We start from the raw sequence: 25072 nt of genomic DNA, 5'->3' as shown, positions 1-25072 counted from the left end.
TCATAAAGTATTTTTACCGTTACTTTCCTGAGTGCGCAAGTACGTAAGTGTCCTTATCGGACTTTGATCCTATAACTTCGATTCAAAGAATTCCCAACGCCAAAATATACTGCCCTATAGCTTTACCCATCAGCCCCAAGCAGGGGCGGAAGAGCCTATTGGTTTACCGGCTCGGAACTGGTGTGCCGATGGGGTCCGAGAAGCCGAATCCCGGCCAGGTTGAGGTGCCGAAGTCGTCGACTTCCTCTTGGTCGCGAAAGATAACGTCGTTCGAGGCTTCCAATATCCGACTGGTTTCGACACCCCCAGCGCCGCCAAATGGAACACTGAGTCGGTACCAATTTATGTCGCAATCTGGCCTTGACCCCCCCCCCCCCCCCTTCCACAACACAACTTTGTGTAAAATAAACGAATACGCTAGGCGACTAGGTGACTAGAATATTGGTCACCGAACGGTCCAACGTTGAATTAGATGTAACTTTCAAAGTTGTCATTGGAATCTTATCTTACGGGATAAATCATTCGCGTCATGTGTCTGGGAAAACAATTTTAAGTGCTAAACTTGGAAAACGTTAGCACTCTATTAAGTCGGGAGGCTATTGCAGGGTACAAGGAATTCTATAGGAAACGAAGATAGTTAGTTCCCCCCAAAGCATATCTTTTACAGTCCAAGAAGTGATCATAATATTACTCCAACTTTCATTAACTTTCACAAATTTATCTGTCTTTGACGAAACTGAAACAATAATTGCGTCTTCATTATCAGGATATAACATAGTTAAAACCGGTTATATTGGACGTTTGGGTAACCAATGCTCGCTGCATTACACAAAGGCTTCCCGTAAATTTCAACAAATTGATGATGCAATTTTAAAGTTGCGATTGTCAGCTTGAATCTGCTTGCGCAATACCCAGACGCGGATCCCGAGGGGTGGGGCGTTAGTGTGGAGGTGAACCCCCATCCTCACAAAAAAATCAACAGTATTGATATTAGCTCCACATAGGTTATATATGTATACCTCCGAATGTATATGGTTTGACGAATAAATTGATATTCTTTCTGGCCAGATTAACCTCAGAAACCCTACATGGTAACCAGACTCCAAGACTACAACCCCTCGCCCTACCCCCCCCCCACACACACATACCCTCATTTATAAATTCATGCATCTGCTTCTGAAGCTTACCGCTTTGCATTAAGTTCACAGTCTATGAGCTCAAAATAGTTGTTAGTGTTCGATGGAAAGCTAGAACAAACATTTTTCTTTGCTTCTTTACTGCAACTAGCCTATACCCCAACTCCAGCCCACTTCCCCGGCCCCCATGGGCCTACACCCTTAGTATATAATACATTTGTAATGACTTACAAAGATAGATTTAACCCATGCATGTATTTTGTAATTACTAATTGATTTCTAAAATCATATAGAAGAAGCGAGTATATATAAATATACCACTGATGTATTTTGGGCGTTTCATTTTGTTTTTCATTTGCGTCTTTGATATATTTAATGGTATAACCGTAATAAGCAGGAACACCCCCCCCCCCCCCCTCCCTGATAGATGTGCAATAGCAAAATGCTTTGTTTATCTTCAAAGTCTGAATTCAAGATACTTTACATCGAAAGAAGGTAAATCAGGATAGTAATACCTGCATTTTTTAATTGGGAATCATATTTACTTGATTCCGCGTTTTGGCTTAGTACGAATTTTAACATGCGTCATCGAACACCGTTGACGCTTTCTCAGAGTTGCTTTGATGTATTGAAGAACTTTAAGAATGTATGGACGTAACCGACCTACCATATTGATACATGGTTGCATTATTTCGACTGGAGTCTGAACTGTTGATTATCATGACGTTATTTTGACGTCATTGAACAAAAAAACAGAAAGGAAAAGAAAGCAAAAGGGGGGCAGAAAGATTCAGGTTTCAACGCTAAGTGCTGCTTTAAAAGTTCTACCAAAAAAAATTTGCGTTCCATTATGCGAATGCCACCTCAAGGATACCCGGTGTACACCGGAAAAAAAATTCCATCTCGCTGAATGATAATAATAGAGTAGTAAAAAAATATCGAGAAGAAGTATACGTTGCCGGGTGAATTCTAAAGAGTCTTGTACGGAAGCTCAAGAGGCAGTAAGTGGTTCTTCGGTTACCCCCTTGAGTCCTATCTGGCAATCTCTCATACGCACCACACGGGACTCGTTGGTTCAAATCCTGCAATAACTGTGTTCCCACAGAGAAATGAATACCACTTAAGGCACTTCATTATCACTCGCATTTTCCACTAGGCGAGTATAAATCCTTACACTGTACACTTTATATCTCCCATGCAACTCTCTATATATGCTATCTGTTTTTTCCTCCCGCACTATCACATTTTTTTTTTCTCTCTCTATCTCTATCTCGTTTTTTTTTCTCTTTTATTCATTAGAGTTTATCAGTTTTGTTGTTTGGCTCAAAAAGAAACAGGAAGAAGGGGAAAAAAGAAGGAAAAATATTGCGTCTATCTTGACAGTTTATCATTTCGTTGTAATACAAGAAATTGTCATTAGGCATCATCTATTAAGTGATGTTTTTCGTCTAGTTTCTTTCTTTGATTTTCGAGTGAGTTTTGACAACTTATGCCTATTCACTAATTTGTCACTTTTATTATGAATGTAAACACTGATCACGTCCGCTGCAGTCATGCTGTGTCACGTGACCTAACGAAACGTAACGCTAACGGGGAGATAGGAGAACGCGAAGAATCTATTAATTTCCATATAGACTTAATTGAACTGAATTTGTCTCTACATTTGCAAAGTGCAAATACAACATGTAATATATATATATATATATATATATATATATATGTGTGTGTGTGTGTGTGTGTGGGTGTGTGTGTGTGTGTGTTTGTGTGTTGCATATTGTTTTTCTCGAAAAACAGTGTATCAGTCGATAAACTGAGTGTTTCTTCTCGAATTATTACGCATCAGGCTTTCCATAACCGCCCACCCCACCATGTACACACATCTCTCTACGAATCCAGGCTATACATTGAACTTGAACAATAAGACGGAATGAAAGGCAGGAATATTTAGATAACAAAAGAGCTTTATAGCAAGATTTAAAGTTATCAATAGAATGTACAGGCTTAAAGCCACCACCCAAAGAGTCTCCAGATCTAAAGGACCTTTTCAAACAGATTCAATCCTGGGTGGAATTCAAACGATTTACAGGAATGCTAGTAAGAGAGTATATTGCTAATTCGCGTCAGTGTTGTGGTTGTGCACGGAATAACTGTGGGGAAACGATGTTGAAACAGGTAGGTATAGTTATAGCCCCCATTACGAAATTTGGAACATAAAAGATTGCAGTTTGATGACTGTTAATGTCATAAATATTGAGAGTGTTGAGTTTAACGTCAAGAGAACCACTGTGAGAAAGATAAGAGCTATATTTGTGATGTAACCCCTTCCCCTTGTTTTGGAAGAACGTTAAGTTTCTGCGGTCGCGTACTTGGATAACTGTTGGCCCAGGCAAAATGACAGGAAGAAAAGTAAGGTAGGATAATATTATATATATATAATATAGAAGTCTTTTTGGCCGGTAAAAATCTCATGAGTCGGTTGAGAATACCGACGATCCTTAAAAAACCTAATTGCTGCATGCACACCTAATCAATGTGGTGCTGCCAAGTTAACTCTATTTATCAATGTAAACAGCTAAACATTTAGCAACATGAGCAAATTTGACACATGGTTGTCCTTCGGCGTAGCTTGGTGGAAGTTTGTCGAGTATAGAGAACATCCCAGAACAAGTCTTTTTGTTGTTGACATTTCATGAAAATTTGTTAGCCTCGTAAACCACATCAGAACATTACGCAATTCTTCTGCAACAGTTACATGCATTACTATACAATGGGTCAGGTCCAGACCAGAACAGGCAGCATGGTGTCCTATGCATAAAGAATCAATGATAACCTATCACTTGAATGATGAATGTCGTTAACATTTTTAGGTTTCTATGTGATTAAAACAAGGGCTACTTCATATGAGAATCTGCATGAGCGGTGACTACAAGACTTTATTAAACTGACACGTTTATTGAAATGGGAATTTCAACTTCCATATTGTTTTCCACGATCCCTTTTTTTTTTTTGGGGGGGGGGAGCAGTTTCTTATAAGTTTCTTAAGGTTTCCCACTATTAATAAAATAGTTTTAAAAAAGGTACAAAACTATATATATTACACTACTTTCCTAGCCAGGTAGCTATATGACATATTTGTCAGTAGAAAAAAATGATATCAATGTTTGAATAAAACATATAATATTGATGCATGGTTACAACAACCTTATTGACAGTCCTTTTGGGAAATGTCGAGCTTCTTAAAAACCTTGCTGATAATCTACTTATATGCAGGCGAACTTTTAGCGCCGTCTTAACGAGACGCAGGGAAGTTTATAGACTCGGAAATCATCCCTAAATCCTGAGGGATCGGTAAAGCAATATGTCTGTATATATATATTCACGTGTTTACTGCATTCAAACTGTTCATGTATAAAGGAAATAAACAAAAAATAAATTAATATCGAAGTTTAGCGGCATCGTGCAATCAGTGTCATGTAGGTTTTACTTCCGTGATTAAAGTTCGCTCATATTTTCTGTAACCTGTATAGCCTTTGGTGACTATGTAAGGATCGGGGGAGGCGGGGGGGGGGGGGTTGGGAGGGCCGGTGATGGGGTTCGGAATCAGTTGATAGGTCCTTGCCCTTAAATTCGTAATAAATATCAAAGGCCGAACAAAATAGTTCTTTCGTTATATAACGTACAATTATATACTACAGTAATGCAGCTGTATAGGCTGAGAAAGAACAGAATAGGTTTGTAGTCTTGATGCTTTGAGAAAACAGAAAAGGGGTAGTGGTGGATCCATGAATTTATGAAAGAAGGGGGTGGGGTGGTTGAAGCCATCTCCCATATAAGGGATCTGAGAAGTCGAGAAATTGAAAAAGTAGACGTCAAACGATGCATTCTGAGGCATATTTAGACTATAAATATTGTAGGCTATAATTAAGTCTAAATGCTGCGCGAATAAATACTAACTACTGAGTTTTTGTGTGAGTTTGAAAAGAAGGGCAGGGGTGTATCCAAACCATTGATACCTCCTGAGGGTGTCCTATAGGCTCGAAGGAGTGGTCAATTTTTTCCTCGAAAAAAATGTAAAATATCCCAAGGCTAAACCTTGTTTCCCTCGATGGGAGGAGAGGGCCAGCCCTCCCCCCCCCCCGCCACCCCACTGCCTCTCATCACTGTAAACCATTCTTAAAATTTGACACGAAAGCTTAATGTCTTAGTGAAATTTTATATCCATCAGACCTTAAAGTATCCCAGCTATATATAGTCAAGTGAGAAGGCGACTTCGTTATCGTTATAGCACCAAATAGCATCGACGTTTTTGAAAATCTCAACAACTCGATTCCGGTTGATTGAGAGGTAACTTATTTTGCTTGACAAACTCATTTGTCATTCCAGGAAATGCAACACATCGTGAGCGTTCTGTGACGTCATCACGGCATACATCCAACAAGAGAATCCGCACTGTCCTTTTATAGAGTATTGACGGTGATTTTTTTAACTTCTTGTACATTTTAAATATTAGCTTAGCTCTTAATGTGAATACAGGGAGTTGAAACTACTCACTTGTGGTTAAAAGATTTGATAAAAATAAAACGAGCAAACACATATCGTCTATACCCAATTGAAATGATGACGTCACCCTTTCAGTTGTTGCCAGATACTCCATAAATCTTCAACAAACCATTTAAAAAAAAAATCTCCCGATCATATGTTATACAGATAGTTGTCATCATATGTAATACATGAAAATGAAAATATCTCCTGAGGTTATAACTAAAAAGCTATGCCTTTGTCGATTAATAAATAATATAAGAGAGATTGCGCGGGTTGGGGGGGGGGGGGCAGAGGGTAGAGTTGGGTGGAGATACAGGAGAGGGCACTGATGACGGTATATACGACAAGGGAGCCACCTGAAACAACCATTGTTCCACGTCCTCGTCCCTCTCCCCTCCGTCCCACCCCCGGTTATTGGGACGTAAGTCTTTATCGGTGCCAATTTCTATTGGCTGATGTTCATCAAAACATATTATTTACAAAAGAAATAATTCCCTTAAAACGGAATGCAACATTTCGATTGAAACATTTTCTTTGAAGGGCATCGACTTTTGATTAACCTGTTTCACAAAGTCTTTGCCGACGAAAAATCATCTTGAGTAAATTAAAAACCAGCTTCCTCAGAATACGAACACTTTTATAAGTGCCCTCGTGGACACTTAAAGATGTCATACTTTTCAAGTTCGTGGGCGATTTTTTTTTTTTTTAGGTAAAATATACGCAGAGAAAAAAAAAACTAAGCGTCAACATTTTAAATTTAGAATATTTTCATGGCATAAACCATCATTAATTATTACATTGTCTTAAGTAAGGCATAAAGGAAGGAAAAAATATTCCAAGTTTCCGGTCAACCGGTGCGTTCAAATAGAAAACCGTTACTATAGTAACAGAAGAGAGAGAGAGAGAGATAGAAAAACACGGGTGGTATCTTACTTGAGATGTGTCCTTGTCGCATTCATGACATATTATTTCCTCCTTTTCAATTTTGTTTATATAATTCAAGAGTATCTGGGATATTTGATATATTTTCCCTGCACGTATTAAAGAAGGCACAGATCCAACCACAAACGTTGACCTTATGGGACATGGCAACTACAAGAAAAACTAAATTAGAGTACGTTTACTGATGTCATAAATTATTGGACAAAACATTATAGTATAGGGCCTAGTGTTTTTGTGTTTAATTGTAGAAAAGAAGGTCTATATATACCTGTGATACATTGTGATTTCGGCCTTTCTATGAAAATCGATGTTTTTATTTTTCATTATAAAATCACCCTTTAATACATACTACCCAAAGAGAGAATTAATTTGATCCTTTCAGAAAACAATCAAGTAAATGCATGCTTTTTATTTTTCATACTCATTTATATTGTATTTTATTCTACATTTTTACTACATATTTTGTGTCATATATATATATTTCTTTATTTGCTGTTACATAGCGTTTTAGAGCACTTTTGTGGATTTCACGCTTTACAAAATAAATTATTATTATTATTATATATTGCCAATATTGCACTGTACAGTATCTTATTTTACCGGTGAGTAGCCCGCCCTCTACTGTATAACGTTACGCTTTCGGCCGTCCGGTTAACTATATACGTAAACTTCAATCGTATACGTACGTAACTGTAGCATATAGTAGACATAATTAAAACTGTTAGGAACAGTATAGATCTCTTAAAATCTATCTAAATCCGGAGTTTGTGCGAGTCGGACAGCGCGGGATGAACGGTAAGTTACACATTTATGTAGTTCATTAAATGGCAATAGGGGCCTAATTATTTTCGAAGCACAGACTGTCCTTGGCTAGGCTAGTCATATAGCTGTGCCCGGGTATACTGGCTAGGCTCATTGGACTAGGCCTAGTCTACGACTATACGAGTACGAGCAATAAATTATTTAGGCCTAGGCCTAGGCCTAACGTTAAGCCTAACTAATTTCAACTAAAGTTAGGCCAAAGGGTTATTGCTCCTGTTCAAATTGTATGCATTAGGCCTTAATTGTTTTTCCTGACGCAACTTCCAGGTAAGCTATCTATATACATAAGAAGTCTAGGCTCCTAGGCCTAGTACAAGTTGTAATGTATAGGCCTATAGGCCTAAGTTATTTCAGGAACAAGGTGTTTTGACAATTTGGAACCTGCACTAAAGCTTTGAAAAGGTCCCGGAATATCCCATATAGGCCGATGCCTTAAATTTTTTGTTGCTCATAGTTCCTGGGGTTTTAACCGCCATTAGTCAATAATACGATTCGTTGAAGAAAGCACATCAGCAGTTATTGTGGTAAAATGTGTTTTTCAAGGTTTGGTTAAGTGCGCAATATTTGGTCCCTCCATGCAAGCATTAATTGCAGTAGGCTAGTATAAACGTACTAGCACTGCTAGGGCAAGTCCAAGCTAATCCTGGAAATACTTATTTCATATCACCTGTTATACGTAATACCAGTGACAGATGCATTACTTGTAGTCATACAAGTAAAGGTTCAGGGGGAAATCATGTAATTAGCGTGGTGGTGTAACAAGGTAGAAAAGTTTTGTATGGGACATGTTTCGAATGGGACATTTCTTAACACTCCTATATAGCTACTGTTTATTTGTAATTTTAATTCGTAACATTTCTAATTCTAAGTATTGATTAATTTAATGACAAAATGTCTCATATGAAACACTACTTAATGATCTTTATTAATTTGGCAAAAATGCCATGTTCACAATTACATATATGTTTAAAACAAACATACTGGTAGATAAGAATCGAAAAGCAAAGCTGAAATTGGTCTGTGGCGGATCTAGGATCGTACACGAATATATATATATATATATATATATATATATATATATATATATATATATATATATATATATGGGTATGTGTGTGTGTGTGTGTGTGGAGAGACGTGTTACTTTAACCTGCTATAATGACAAGTACGTAGAAGTACTGACACTTGAAATTCAGGCGCATCACGTAAATCTACATCTACGAAGTCGCAGGACTGTAATTTAAACCGTCATAACGAGTATTTGGAAAGACAGACTTCATTCTGAAGTCTTGTTGACGAAATATCGAAAAGAATCAACCCAAAACAATAAATTGATTGAAGTACATTCGATTATACACAATACAAGCATTTTGAAATGACAGTGTTAAGAGGAAGACGCAATTGCAAGATAGCAAGCATAAATATATATATAATAAATAAATAAATAAATATAAATATATATATATACATATATACATATTTATATATATATATTTATATATATATATATATATATATATATATATATAAATGTATATATAAATATATATATATAAATATATATATATATACATACATATATATATATATAAATATATATATATTAATATATATATATATCTATCTATATATATATACATAATCACCCACATAATCTCAAGAGTTCTATTGTTTACAGCCAATGCCTTAGACTTAAACGCATTTGCTCCAACCCATGTGATTTTGAACACCAGGTATCCATATTAACTGGTTATTTCTTGAACGTCGGATACCCCCTTCACTTAATTAGACAGGGTATTTCCAGGGCCGACAAGTTGAGCCGTGAGGACTTGTTAAAATACAAGTCTAAAAGTCCCAACACACGCATTCCGTTCGTTACCAGTTACAACCCCCTCATCAAATCTTTCATTCGCTCCATCAAACAGGAATTTGCTGTATTTCAAGACGATCAGTCTGTAGGAGAATCGTTTAAGGTACCCCCCATGCTAGCATTTCGTCAACCCCCCAACCTTAAATTTCTTCTCACTTCCTCCAGACTCCCCCGCTCAGTTTCCACCTCCGCAGGCAATTTTCCTTGCGGTAAACCTAGATGCCAAATATGCCTCCATATTACCCCAGGCACCGTGGTCAAGATTCCCAATGTTGACTTTAGTCTTAGACCCCCTTCCCTCTCTTGTGATTCTATTAATGTTATTTACATTTTCTATTGTGTACTTTGCAAAGAGGGCAATTATGTAGGTGAAACAGGCTCCCGATTCCGCTTACGTTTTAATAATCACAAAAAGTCTTTTCGTGATAATTTTGCAGGATTCCCAGTGTCCGAACATTTCAATCTTCATGGTCATTCTCTAAAAAACCTAAAATGTATTTTAATTGCCTCGAACTTCAAATCAACTACTGAACGTAAACGTAAAGAAATCGATTGGATCTTTCGTATTAAGTCTCACATCACCGGCCTCAACAAAGACTTGGGACCCCTTAACAACTACCAGTTCTACAAGCATATGTAATCCGTTCTTTGCTCCTTAATCCGCTTCCTGTATAGTCATGGTTTATTTGGTTTTAATTCCATCATTGCAACTTACACTTATCTAGCGTCATACTTTCATTGTGTCACATTTTGTACTTCTCATTCGACTGCCAAGTATTGCTGACGAAGGTCCCAGGGGGACCGAAAATTCCAATATATTTTCTATAACTTACTCCTTATTTGTCAATTATGAGTCATATCATATTTCTCTGGTTTTCTCTAATAATATATATACATATATATTTAGTTATATACATACAAACATACATACATACATACAAACATATTCCTACAAATCATTTTGGTTTGTTAATCTTTCATAACTTATATCCTACTTTAAAACATTTACATATACATCCCCGTTTTGATCCACCGTAAAATCCCCATTGTATTGAATTCCTAAATGGCTACTTTATAATCTTGTAATATATACCTTAAAATCCTTAAACGTTCGTTGTATAACTCCTTGATATTCGTTTTATAATTCTTTAAGATCCCCTTGAATAGCTTTCTGTAAATATCCACTTTATATTGTTTGTTAAATGTCCATTTGAAATTCTTTTTAAGTAACCACTTAAAATTCATTTAAAATATCTACTTGAAATTCTTTTAAGTATATCCACTTGAAATTCTATTAAATATCCACTTGATATTCTTTTAAATATCCACTCCAACTCCGTATGTTTTTTTGTTTTGTTCGGAGAGCATATTTAAGAGGGTATTTAAGGGCGTTCGTTTACATAATGTAAATTTTATTATGTGAATATTCAAAAAGAAAATTAATGTGAATTCAAATAAGGAACTCTACGTGGATATTATTTGGGATCAAAGAGTGGTTAGTAAAGACGTTAAGGATAATAAAATTTAAAATAAAAGTTAAAAAGTAAGGTTACGAAATGTAAACGTAAATAACGTTAACAGTCAAGATAATAAAAAAGACTGTATTTTGAGGGATTCAATAGCTTGAGGGAAACCTATCAATGGTTGTTGATTTTTATATACGGTTCACAAATAAGCCCAGAGGAAGTTTCTTTCTTTATGAAGAAGAAAGTTTCAACAAGTGACAAATTTAAACATGCCTCTTAAATAAAATTGCAAGTGCCCTTACGTTAAGGATAATGAATGTTAAACTTAAAGTTTTAAAAGTAAGTTTACGAAATGTCCAAGTCAAACAAAAAATGGTATCTTTGGGCTTAAATAGCTTAAGGGAAACCTTTCGCTTGTTGTTGTTTTGTATCTTCGATTTTGCGATTTGCATTCCCAAATCAGAGACACGTATCCCGTGCGAGGTTTGTACCCCATGCACCCATCCCCACTCCCATGGTTGAACTCTCTTCCACCGCATCGATCTGTAAAGTCCATGTTAACCTTATTACTTTTCTATTTGTTTCTCGTTCGGACTCAATTGTTCTAAGTATATACGTATATTCATCATATTCACCAGAACAACTAAAGCCCCTCAGCATCACTCCCACCTCCCCCGATCCCCTGAAATTGTAATGAAGTGAATATATATATATATATATATATATATATATATATATATAAACATATATATAAACATATATATAAACATATATATAAACATATATATATATATATATGTATGTATAAACATATATATATATATATATACATATATACATATATGTTACAGCCATATATGCCTACAAACCAAAAATGTTTAGGGGAATTGTGATTATTATTTTAATATATCACTAATGGCACTACCAATACATATATATCAAATTTATTTAGGGTGATTTCAAATATGGAAATCTGAGACTTTGAAATATCCATACTATTTCCTCAAATATTCCCTAAAAAATCAACATTAGTAATGTATTCACATATTTTGGTAGAAGAACATGGTATAGTTGGAAAAAAAAAAGTACATAACCCAGACCCTAAATGTGTTTATATTAGAAGCCAAAAATGGCTGCAGAAATGATTTTGAAAATTTGGGGTCATGTCCCTGTTTTCACGAAATCGCCAATATATATAGATATATAATGTATATATATATATATATATATATATATATATATATATATATATATATATATATATATATATATATATATATAATTGAAATCGTAGTGAGTTGGAATATACACGTGTTCGTACGCGTGTGTGTGTGCATATGTTTGTGTTTATGCCTTTTAACCAGTTATAAACTGCTGTCCGTCTTACGTCAAGCATACATAACCAATCACAAGTTCTGACATGCTCCCGGCGGTTTTCTATACTAATTGAGACATAATCAACTCCAAACTAACAGTCTATTTGACAGATAAAATGAGTTGCACACCTTTTAATTGCGACACATTGAATAAATCTATAGCGGTTTTACAACGTTGATCGAATTTAGTTTCTAGTCATTCAACGTACAGAGACAATAGTGATCTCTTGTTTTTTTTTTAGACTATAGCCGTGACCAGCCAAAACCCAAAAAGCTATCACAAGACTAGACAACAGAAAGTCGACATTTCCTCTCCCTTTTCTAGGGCTTCTTTGCCTTGGCGATCTTTCAAAGAAAGGAAAGCGAGCCAGAACGGACAAGCGGAGGAGAGTGAGAAAGGGAGAGAGAGAGATAGAGAGAGGTGGATTATTTTATCGATAATACGACCGATTTTTGATTCAATATGTATTCTTCGCGGCAATCGCTTCTCCCCGGTATTTTGGGAGTATTTCTAGTGTTATTGATTCTCGTCAAGGCATCTCAATCTATGAATATTAGAGAACTGGAGACACTACAAGATAGAGAACCTGCAGAAGACGAATTAAACAGAGAGAAACGATTTGCTAGAATCTTGGTGAGCCAATAATACCATCGTATTTATGTTTCTGTCCGTCCGTGTGTCTGTGTGTTTTGTGAGCGTCTTTCTGCACAAAAGGATTCCATCTTTTGTTAAATAATTTGAAATGAAGGTTTTGTTCTTAAAACACTGAAGAGAAGAAGGTAACATGCATTGTTGTGAAGAGAGTTTTACGGTAACATTAATCTATCTAAGTTAGGTAGCTTGGGGTGGAGGCGGGGTGGGGGAGATGGAAGTGGAGGGGGCATATAGGTAAATCTTGCATTAATTGAAGCATTCATGGTTTCAATTTTATTTGTATATGATATGTTACACGTACGCATTGTTTTCTCATGTCGGCAAAAACGTTATAGGTATTCAAAGGAACTGCGGATTGTGTTCAGTCTCCAAGTTTGGAATGTTTAATAATAATATTTTAATATTCAAAATAAGAAAACGATAATATATAATCAATGATAGAAACACATCTTTATTGACACAAAAGATTCATCGAAATTTGATAAGGATTCCATTCCGGTGCTTGTACAAGAAAAGTGCGTAAAAACGTCATATTACATTAAAAAAATGCAACCAAGTTCCTTTGGAGATCGACTTGCAGCATGGTAAAGGAACGTTCACTATTTGCGAATGGCTTAAATTTCTTAGGAATATCGGTTCTGACAAGAGAACCGTTCTAAAACAGTATTCCGTGTTTGATTCTCAAGCCCTTGGATACTAAGCTGGCTATTTTTTCCATAAATTATTATTATTCGTAAGGGCTACAATAACAATAAATTTCATTCCACTTCAGGGGTGACTATTTGCCCATAATCTGAAGGGAAAAAATGGGGTGACAAAAGCCCTCTTGTTTTTAATTTTCTGTGATTCGCCACAAATTAACAATATTGAATCATATATACCGTATTATCTTGATTATTATTATTATCTTTTACTCTTAAGCACCCATTTTCCTTCTGTTATACTGAAATGGTTGTGTATACTTTCCAGCGTGATCCTTCAAGCGCCACCTCCCTCCGAACCCCACAACCCAGACCCACCCTCCCCCCCTTTTTTTCCATACTCATCTCGAATTGGTGGATTAGGATGATGGTAAAAAAATGAGCCTTGTTTAACCATCTTACCACAGGGCAAGACTTAAGTTGACTTCAAGCAGAAAAGCAGTGATGTTATTACAGTTCAACCATAATGGAGTTACCACAATAGGTAGTCCTATATCATGACACGTTGGACAAAATGGCAGCCGCTCACATAACTTCTAAAATAGCTCTCGGGATTTGGCACCCAATGTAACCAAAACTATATTATTCCATTCTGAGTTTTCATCAATGATAGATCACGTGGAAGTTGCTAAGTGATTAACTAACGAGTTCTTTCGGTGACTGTCAAATTAAATGGCGCAGATATTTTCTTTTTATTAACCTTAAATACATGCAAAAACATATCAGAGAACGGTCGCCTCCCCCCCCAACCCCCACCCCAAGTTATTAGAATTGAAACTAAGTCGGGTAATGTAATGAAATGCATTGTCATTGGATCTTATGTATCGAGTGGTTAACCCATTATCAAAATTAAAACAAAATGGCGGCTTTAAGCACAGGAGGTGTGATCAAATATTTTTGCGCTTTTCGCTTGCCAAGAAAAAGCATTCAGGAATCTGCGTCATGTGATCCCTCAGAAAGAGATAGAGAATAATCCTCTTCTGTGGGTATAACAAGTGACATGTTCTTGTAGGAGTGAAATTACGCAGATTAATCAAACATTCATTCATACTTAGTAAAGATTCCTAAATCCTATTGGTCCATTCAGGTCAGCTGACCGTGGTTATGATCCTATGAGTAACGCACGGTAAAATCACGGGGCATCACTTTAATAAAAGTGTTGATGCTATCGCTGGATGCACTCGGGCTCCGCCCTCGTGCATCGCTTGCATTATCCCCCGATCGTGCATTAATCCTGTGAGTAACGCACGCTAGACCGTTGATTAACCCCTTATTGTCATTTCCAGAATTGGGCGAAAGAAAATAATGATGCCCTCTTTAGCTGCATGACTATGAATATTAATGCTCAGAGCGTGGTGTATAAGAATCCGTTGCATTTTTGATGGTATAGCTGCGCATATATATGTAGGCCTGTAAGTATCCTGTCACGTGCCTAGGAAATTAGCCATCGCTACATTTTGACCACCCGTTACTCTCCCTTAACGCCATAAACCCTTCCACCCCTCTCGTGATCTTTCTTTCTCTCTCTCTCCTCTGTGCCCGTGTTTTTATCATGAGATTCGTGCGGCCAGGCTAAGTCAGTGGTTAATAAAACCGTTTATCAATGAACATTTCATCATGTGTTGCCGCCAAATATGCTAGATAGCAATATAGTTGTCACTTATGCTCAAAACTTCAACCAGAAATCATTTTTGTTTTAAGTACCGTCGATGTATATTTCTTCAGTGATACTTTTTAAGTTGTCTTTTGTCAATGTCTGGGATTAACCTGGAGTTTTAAGTACCGTATCATACATTTACTAAATTATGTAGACCATTTAGCAGCTAAAATCTACGGCCTATACTGCACGGTATAGCCTTTAATGGTTTATCTGTAACTTCCGTAAAATAAAGTTGACTAAATTTGCTGTTGTTTGCCAAAATATACTTTCTCTGTTTTACTCAATACAGACAATCAGTATATCCATATAGCCTAGTTGGTTAGGGTGCACTGTCCGCATATAAAGCCCGGATTCGAATCCCGGTGGAGACTGGAAATTTTTTTCACACGTTTTGTTTGCACATATTATAATAATAATAATAATGTGTGTGTGTGTTTAATAATGAAGGATAAGCATTATATAGGCCTATATAGGTTGTTTGAATATAACCTACTTTTTTCAAGGTTTTAACGTTTATTGCGACTTTTATGCTGATAACTCCGTGTTTATCTTATCTTATCTTTATCTTTGTGCATGGCGTGGGGCGCACGTTGGAACCCCAAACTGACTGCTTCGGGAGACTTGAGTCTTTAAGTCGTTTCGACAATTCTCTTCTCAAAGACCTTTTTTTTTTTCTTCTCGTCAACAACTCACTTCTCCTCATCCTCTCTGGTTTTGAGCCCAAAGGTTGAACTGATTTTAAGCGACTTTGATAGCAAACCCTTTTGGGCATTTTTGGAAAGAAACTCGATATCGGTTGAATAAAACATGTTTGCTTTTGAACGTTCTTCAAAGAATAGATTTGCTATTTTTCATGTCAATTTTTTTCAAATGCCTTTGGTACTATTTAACAAGAAAACGTATTCTTGATTTCGTGAGACTTAGGAGTCCGCGAAATACTATGCTACAAAATAATTAATGCAAAGCATGATTAGTGAATCGAAATAAAATAAGACAGTGTTTAAAGGTTTGAATGAGGTATGCTACCACATCAGTGTCCATGTAGCGTAATATAGATGTGATGTTTGTCCATGATCGGACAATATAATTCCCGCTCTTGGGGCGGGGAGGATGGGGGGGGGGCGTAGTAAGCTGACAAGAATACTCGAATTAAAATATAGTTAATAATTAAAGCAGGGAGTTAGGGTTTGATTCGACTTCAAGAATCACGCTATAAGTTCTGTACTCCAGTGACCAAAAAGTTAGTAATATACATGAAAACATTCGAGAATGTTAAGAGAATTATATGTATTATCATAAAGGCGTAGGAACGAAGGAGGATTCGGGGAGAGGGGGGTGGTGGGTTGTCAGACCTTGTATCCGCGGCATTTCCTCCCCTCACTCTTTTGTTCACTGGAGACGCGCATCAAAGTATTAGCAAAAAGTGCACCGGGCAAGGTAATCAAGTTTACTTTCATATACTTCGTAATACGTGGACATTTCCAATTGTTTTATCATTTTTCAGAAACCGAAGTCGCAATTTGTAGATAAAAACGTTACAATTTCGACAAAAACAAAATCCAGTTTTCAACAAAATGGTGGAAACGTCGACAAATTACTCGAAATCAAAGATCAAGTCATCGAACTTTTGAGCCCCCAGGGAGAACAGTTGATGTTGAACAGACTTTTGTTAAATATATATATGTATTCTATATGGTATATAGGTTTTCAGGTTCCTTATCTTCCCTGTAACACATTAGTTCATAATACCCAAATAATGAGGCAAATTCACAGTAAATAAATTTATGTGCAGAATTTTAAATTACAATGTCATAAACCAACAAGATAGAAAGAAAGAAAAAAATAATGATCGGTAGCAATATTCCTGAACAATTTCAGCCTCAAAATATGCTAAATATCTGGAATGTTACTAATGACGATGTTGCAATGGCTTTTCATTGCAGGGATAAATGTCAATGTTTATCCATTGTTCTTCTAAATTCTAGTAAACTCAACCAAAACATGTTCCTTTGAAATTCAAATAAACAACAGGGCACCCGTACTTGACTTTCATCATGATCATTTATTGTCCTCGAAAAGTTGTATTGTAAACATGCCATCAAAGTTCGCATGTTTTCTTAGAGTTGAGGAAATTACGTAATTGGAGTGAGTGGTACACCATGGAGTCCATGTACTCTATATTGATGAACCTCATATGTTCACAGTGAGGGTAATCTTTCTCCAAAAGTAGAATAGAAATTAAAACTTTCACAGATAGCAGTGTTTTTTTAAATATTTTATATATATATATATATATATATATATATATATATATATATATATATATATATATATATATATATTTATCTGAGTACAACGTATCCAAAGGCCCTGATCGTTCCTAAAATCGTCGCAATATAGCTTATGGAGGTTTGGCAATGTTTTACAGTGTATGTTGACTTAACAATGATATTAAAATGAGTAAAAAGCGTACACCCTTAATTCTAAAGAGTGAGAACTCACTCTAAGAAAGTGTCCCGGAAGTGAGCGCTCTTTGAGGGGGGGGGGGGGGGTCTTCTCCCCGCAAATTGAATTCTTTGAAAATTCAAAAATTAGAGTGAAAAGGGAAAGTCACTAGTTGTAGAATTATAATTGGTATGAAGTCACTCCTTAATGAAGTGATTGAAAGTCATTTTCTGAAAACGAGTCACCATACTGTACACTCTTAATTAAAAAAGAGTGCATTCTCACTCTTTAGAACTAAAGGGAGTGATGCCGGTAATCTGACCTAGTTTCGAATGAGGTGTAACAGAAGTGTTAGATACCACCATCAATCCCAGAAAATTCACACACAGCTTGCTACCGTCGGTAATTAGACAGCATCGTGTACAGTCAATTCATGCAGCTACGGTCAATACCCACAACACAGTGTACATAGCAGTGATGGACATCTCAGGTCCAGATAAAAGATAACAAGGTATCACGTTTCATTACTGTCTGCATTTTGTAGCGACAAGAAAAAAAAACATGACTTGCAAGCAACAGAAAGTTAACTTTTTTTCAGAGGGCAGCACGCGGTTTGGGGCGAGTCTTCAATGCCTTTAACTGTATATACAGTTACCAATTCAGAGACAGAATTTTGTTTTCGTCATATAGATTGTTAATGTGTCTAAAAACGTTTCAAGATCATAATTATTGTGCGCCAGATCTTTCGCTAAAAATTGCTAGAAGTTTGCAAACTTATATTTTCAACAGCAGTGCACTTGCCCTGTGCATGGTTCTGCATCTCCAGGTGATTTCTAAATAATTGAGGAGTATTTAATTGGGTGATTAATTGTGCCAGCGAGGAAAAATCATTTTCCTGTTGAATCTGGAGAACGAGTGACCATTGTTTCACCTTCTTGCATTATTGGGGTAATTACTAATGACCATTAACTAAGGCGAATACCGGATGTACACAACATATCATTCTGCGTCATCATTGCACACCAAGACCTTAATGAGAACGGCAATTATATATTTGTTTTCTTCATTTTGTTAAACTATTCCTTTTTGTTGTTTATTAACATTATTTTGAAAACATCATAGTCAGTCCCGCTTAATTACAATTTGTGAAAACCTAAAAGGGCATATGTGATATTTAAGTAATGGAGGCATCACCAAGGAATACTTTAAATCATCTATGTTTTGCAAGGGTATAAGGACGCATGGAGTCAGTCATATTTGTAACAATATCTATATAATTACAAAACAAAAAACATAATTATGCACATAATCCGAAAGAAGGAAGATGATAACACGGTTGAATTGTCGTTTTGTATTGGAAGTGACGTAGTCACTGATATTAACATATATATTCTATAGGAAGATGTATTCAAACAGCATTCTACCTTTCTAAGAATTCTGTGGTTGTTGACCTATTCACTTTTCAAAATATGACGTCATTTGGATGGGTTGATGGGGGGGGGGGTGCAAACATACTATTCCTGTTGGTATCAATCAATAACTCCATCAATCAATCAATCACTGACTTATCCATTCAATCACTAACATTTACAAAGCGCCAAAATCATAAAAGAAAGTTCCAAGTATTCCAAACAAATGTAATCTTGCTTGTGGCAAACAGGCCGTAGCTTAATATATATTTTCTTCCGCGTGTCTTATCTTTTCCTTTTAAATTTTCAAGCTGTTGGCCCTGCCATTCAGCACGTAGGCGACAGGAAATGTTGTCTACCTGTCTAAGGAATATGTATTTTGTCTTGTTCTCCTTTTTTGTTCAGGTACACATCAGAATAGTATTAATAAATTCAGTCTATATACGAAACGGAACGGCTTTCGTTGTTGTCACCATTAAACGTACAGGAATGGTCATATTGTCGGCCGACCCCATAGGCAAATACTACACTAAGAGAGATTTTATCCTCGAGCTTGCTTCTTTTTAAGCAATTGATTTCTCCGAAAATATTCATATTTCTTACCCAACCAGATTTAAAATTGTTTAGCTGAAGGTTGCGTAAAGTGTGTATAGGTTTTGGTACACAATGACGTGTAAACTGCGGAGGACACGGTATATTGAAATTTTTACCTTTATGGCTATGGCAAGCCATATAGGACAAACACCGCATAATATATCCTCGTATTAATACGAATATATACGCGGATTAATTCGAATAGGCTATCATACGCATATTAAATCAGACAATAGCTGGTATGTCTTATATCTTGCACCCACATTATAGCCTCGCCAGTGCAATAAATGAGAGATTACAAAGTTATTCTCTATTGACGTACACCCAGGCCGAACGTTCTTGATCTAGACAACAGCATGATTTAATATGTGTATATATTCAAATTAATACGTGTATATATTTGAATTAATACGTGTATATACATATTCGAATTACTCATCATACGTATTCAAAGTAATCCTTATATGTATTCGAATTAATACGTGTTTATATTCGAATTAATACGCGGATATATTTAAGCCTTATGATTGGCTAATAATATATACGCATATATATTCGAAATAATACGCGTATCTATTCAAATTAATAAGCGGATATATTATGCGGTGTTTGTCCCACATGGCTTGCCATATATGGCTGAATAGTGTGTCAGTGATACATCGTTGGTACGCTTACGTTTCATTTGCTACAAAACAAAAACATGTATTTTGCATTTATAGGTCTTCAATATTTGACTCAAATTTTATTCAAATTTTATTCTGCTAGATTTTGCTGTACGTTTTCGAAATTACTTGTTTTGTAAGGTTTTGACTTACACGAGGAGTTAACAATTAGACAATGGAATGTCTCACTGGGGGTAAATGCAGTCAGGGGGAGGGGGAGTCGGGGGGTCAGCGAAATGTCTTATGGATATTGAGCATATGACTATCATTTGAATGCTGGCATATATGGAGGCAATATTGATGACCTTTTGATTCGCCAGAACATGGTGGCAGCATTTAGTCTACCGTTGCAGAAAGGCAGTGTAACTTTGTGATTGATGATTTTCTTCAACTTCGTTTGTACAGCAAAGTATTCATTCGATGAGTCACTTAATGTTGTGATCCCATCGATTTCTGTCAACAAAACGATAATACTGTTCAAGTAAAGTGCTTCAAGTAATTGCCTTCTCAGTTCTAAGTTTAATACCCACCCCCTCCCTCCTTCCCCATGCTCCATCGATCCACCCCGCTCTTGCTATTACCGTTAGTTTGACAGTAGTCATTCTAACTCAACACAGAGACCTTTACTTTGGCATTCTTTATTTGACAGATAATTACATTTGAAAGGTACCTTCGAGATCGGGGAGGGGATAGAGCGGGGCTGTTTGAACAAACTTCATTGTATCCTTACAAAGGCCGTTAACATACTAAACTATGGATAAATACACCCTTATATGCAAGAAATTATCTTATTCAAATATTTAATTGAACCTTCATGCTAGTCCGTGGAATTCTAATTCCAGTGAAGCATAGCATAACTTTGTGTTGAATTTTGGCATAACTGAAATTAGCCATGGAAACGGACTGACTTTATGAATAAAAGATATAAAACAGATGTAACGGATCATTATACCAGAACAGAAATTGTGTCCTTTTTGAAAGAGTTAAACCGACGATGGAGTCAACGTACATTGAGCCAGGTGATTTCGCTAGAAGGGTATAACATTTCTCTGTGGTTTTGAATAATTATCCAACTTCCGTGTTTTAACCTACCTTTCAAGAACTTGGAGATGCTATATACCTACATTTGAATTGCTGGTCAAGGGTTGTTAACGGAATAGTTCCACCGATCACAGCGAGAGAAAAAGTCCGCTCGTGGGAACACTCTAGGCTTCGTATACAGTGCAGACGTCAGCACTTGGGAAATTTAAGCCCTAACTGAAAAAGAGTCCCAAAATATATCACAGGGATGTTGTCGATCGCTTTTTTTTCTTCTTTTTTTTAATAATAATTTTATTTTTCTTGCAAAATACGTAAATGCAAGCTATTGTAATTGCATGGAAAACTATAGTGATCGAGAAGTAATGAGATCTCCTGAGATAAGATGCCCTCCCCCATACATATACTAACAAGTACGGAGAGAGACCAAAAAATGAAGATAATTAACTGAATACATACAGTATATAGATACCGTAAGATATTAATATTGCAAAACAAGATTTAGTTATCAATGATATAAATAACTTAAAAGCATCGTCAAACCATTCTAGCGGTTTTGTTGTTTGTGAATGTTTCATAACATAATTAGCCCATTTGGGACACAGACTTAATTGACATTGATGAATAAAAGGAGTCATCAAATCAAGAATTGTTTATAGGTTTAGGTGTATATGTTAAGGTTTATATAAAACCAAAAGTATGAAGTATAAAAGAAGGTGTTATTGTCTTATATAAGTTAGTAAGTAATGTCCCCCAATATACAGCAGTACTCGAACAAAATTGTGTATTGGCATGGTTATACCTGGGTGTGAATCCGGGTGGTTATAGGAATGTATAAAACATTGGAGGTAACAATTGGTCATTACAGATTCGTATGTTATATATATATATATATATATATATATGCGGTTATTGTTACTTATACAAAGGTTTATTCTTCATGTTTTAGTCGAGTAGAAAATGCAGAAGTGAGACGTACATAATTCTAAATGCATACAGGGATTGCCATCGTTATGTATGGCGATATTTTTCCTTTATCAACTTTACGGTCGCCGATCATTTTTGTGACCACTCTTTTAACTTTGTGTTGCATATTCTTGTGGTATGTTTTGTTTATATGTTAGTTTGTTATATTTGTTTGTTATTGATTACCGTGCTTATTTTTCATTTTGTGTTTTATCCTTTCTCAGACATGCCATACAGATCAAGATTGCCAAGGCTTAGATCGACTATCATGTTGCGTGAAGTCCGAGGTGGGTTATTTCCGTGTGTGCAAAGCTCTTCGAACACGTGGTACTCAATGTAATATGCACATACAGCCGCATTTGTGGGAAGGGTTACGCGGCGGCTGGACGTGCCCGTGTGAAGCTGGCCTAGATTGTGTACAGACGTCGAGGAGTTCCATTATAGGCAGATGTATGTAACACGGGACAGACTGTAAAAAAAATTGTTGCCATTCTTTAATAGACGGAGGGAGCCAAACATGACCACGTATCATAGAGCCGCATCTAAGAGGTATTATCTGCTTACTAAAGTCGAAGATTATCAAAGCCAACCGCTGAAGAAGTTTACCTGGAAAACGGAGAGAGAGAACCCACCCACATGTTGGAAGATTATGCATTGTTAGAAAATATGCTGGAAATTTCTTTAAACGTTGTGGGGGGTAAGAACTAGTCTTACCTCCATCCCCGCCCGATTCCGCTCCCATCCTCGCTCACACATTGAAAGGTCCACGGACAGATATATGAACAACGTTGTCCTATATCACTCTAATAGGCATTAGAAATCATGATTTTTTTTTTTTTTTTGGGGGGGGGGACATTTTATTGTCTTCTTTGAAAGGAGGAACATCGCATATATTAAAATGATATATGTGGGCTTGTAGTTAGGGGGATTATTAAAGGCTGCAATTATTAAAGGCTGCAACAAGAAATTTCTTGAGCGCAACACTCCACATCATAGTTTGCAGATGTTGAATGAGTTTTCCATGCCGATCTATCAAAACTTTCAAATTTGTTTATCTTTTGAAAAGAAAAGAGCTATTTACAGATTTTGAATATTGAGATTAATACACATGGTAATTGCCAAAGGTCGAATTTTTCTAAACGTTCAGTGTAAGTGACGTCATGATGTGACTAGAGGTGATGTCACGCTGGACCCCGGAATTTTGACGTCATGTGGTGACTGTTATACTTTCATACCTTTAAGGCACTCGGCGGAATTACGGAGAATATTCTGTACATGTAATCATCCCTATAATAGTGCAATATCATTGGACTAGAGGACTTTCTCTCTGAAAGGGTGCGAGAGGAAGTGGCTTCATGGAGTTATCTCGGAAGTGACGTCAGCATACGGTGACCGTTATTTTCGTTCGTCGATGCCAATCGCAGGATGACACAACGGAAAGATTTCCTCCCTGATGTCTTAAAAGATATCTTGAAAAAGAAACCATTCATCGCATACACCGAAAAATAATTTTGGAGAAGTATTCCTTATGTCATGGTAGAAATTAAAGAAAGACATAATAAAAAGCCACGTTTCTAGTAGATAAGAAAACCCAGGTGAACAAAAGAATAACTACAATCAGTAATCGACAAGTTTAGAGGTTATTCCTAAAGTTGAAGTTTGCTATATATACTTTGATGTTGTCTCTGTGCTTATAGTGAAACGAGTTTGGACATTCCGCCTGCATGCATGCTCCGATTAAAGGGGGGGGGGGATACACAACGTAGTATGGGTATAGTTTGTTTAGATGATCAACAGTAGCATTATATCCATCCATGTTGCTATTATTATTTCCTCAGTAATTGCGATAAACGCTGTAGGCTACGAGCAGAGGCCAACGAATCACATGTGATTTCTAAAATTACTGACTTTTTCGATACGAAATCAACTTCCGTTAAGATGTACTAGACTGAACGTATACAGTGCGTACACACTGTTATCGTAGTTCAAATTGTGCCATTTTGTTTAAATCAGTGTAGTGAAATTAATTATTAAATCAAAAATCCTAACCATTTTAGCAAACTAAGGCTCTCTCAAATCCATAGAGTTATCTTATGAAATATAGCAGAGTAACCAGTCTTGAAAAATTCCTCATATTTTGCAGTTATTTTTTATGGTTAAGAGAGAGAGAGAGAGACCGAAATGGTTAGGGGTGGAGTAAGGGTGGTAGGAGAGTGGTATCAATTTCCCCGTGTCTATACCTCCTCTCCCCTCCCCCACCCCATATGATAGGACGGTCCCACTTTGAACATATAAAAAAGTTACCATCGAAGACCCTCTCCCTTTCCATTCCAGATACTCAGAATGTCTTACGTCGGCGATTGCAAATATGAAAGACGTTTTAAACCTTGAATCGGATTATTTTGGCGTATTTTGGCAATTTTTACCTCATTATCATATCATATTTATTTATTTAATTATTTATGTATCGTTTAAGATTTGTTGGAAAGGAGTGGGCAGCAAGGGGTAGCCGGAAAAGAAGACTTTATTTGCAGAGGAGCATTACGTTGAGTTTCTTGGAATCATTGATCATGGTCTAAATAAATTTGGAAGAAACTCAGGTGCGGGATGATTTCCCGGTAATTAATTCTTGGCACTGATATTAAACAGTAAGTTCATGTTGCGTTCTTTGTTGCACACAGACAATGGAAATCGAAGGCTGGTATACTTCACATTTTGGGTTTACTTTCACGTAATATTTGATTAAAATTACAAAATTACATTAAAATGACATTAAAATGTAAGTGAC

At 36.4% G+C, this 25072-nt stretch overlaps 1 protein-coding gene across 1 annotated transcript in view; it reads left to right on the top strand.

The window, feature by feature from the left end:
- Nucleotides 1-3385: 3385 nt before the first annotated feature.
- The window catches only part of LOC139961449 (uncharacterized), an 86399-nt gene continuing 64712 nt past the window's right edge, over nt 3386-25072 (top strand). The window contains exon 1 of the mRNA XM_071960627.1: nt 3386-3547. The gene's annotated coding sequence lies outside the window, so the exon portion shown is untranslated. The remainder of the gene's footprint in view (nt 3548-25072) is intronic.

Source organism: Apostichopus japonicus, chromosome 20 (assembly GCF_037975245.1).
Source record: "Apostichopus japonicus isolate 1M-3 chromosome 20, ASM3797524v1, whole genome shotgun sequence".
NCBI classification, from domain to species: Eukaryota; Metazoa; Echinodermata; class Holothuroidea; order Aspidochirotida; family Stichopodidae; genus Apostichopus; species Apostichopus japonicus.
Note: the sequence above shows the minus strand (reverse complement) of the source record. Positions and strands in the feature narration are given on the sequence as shown.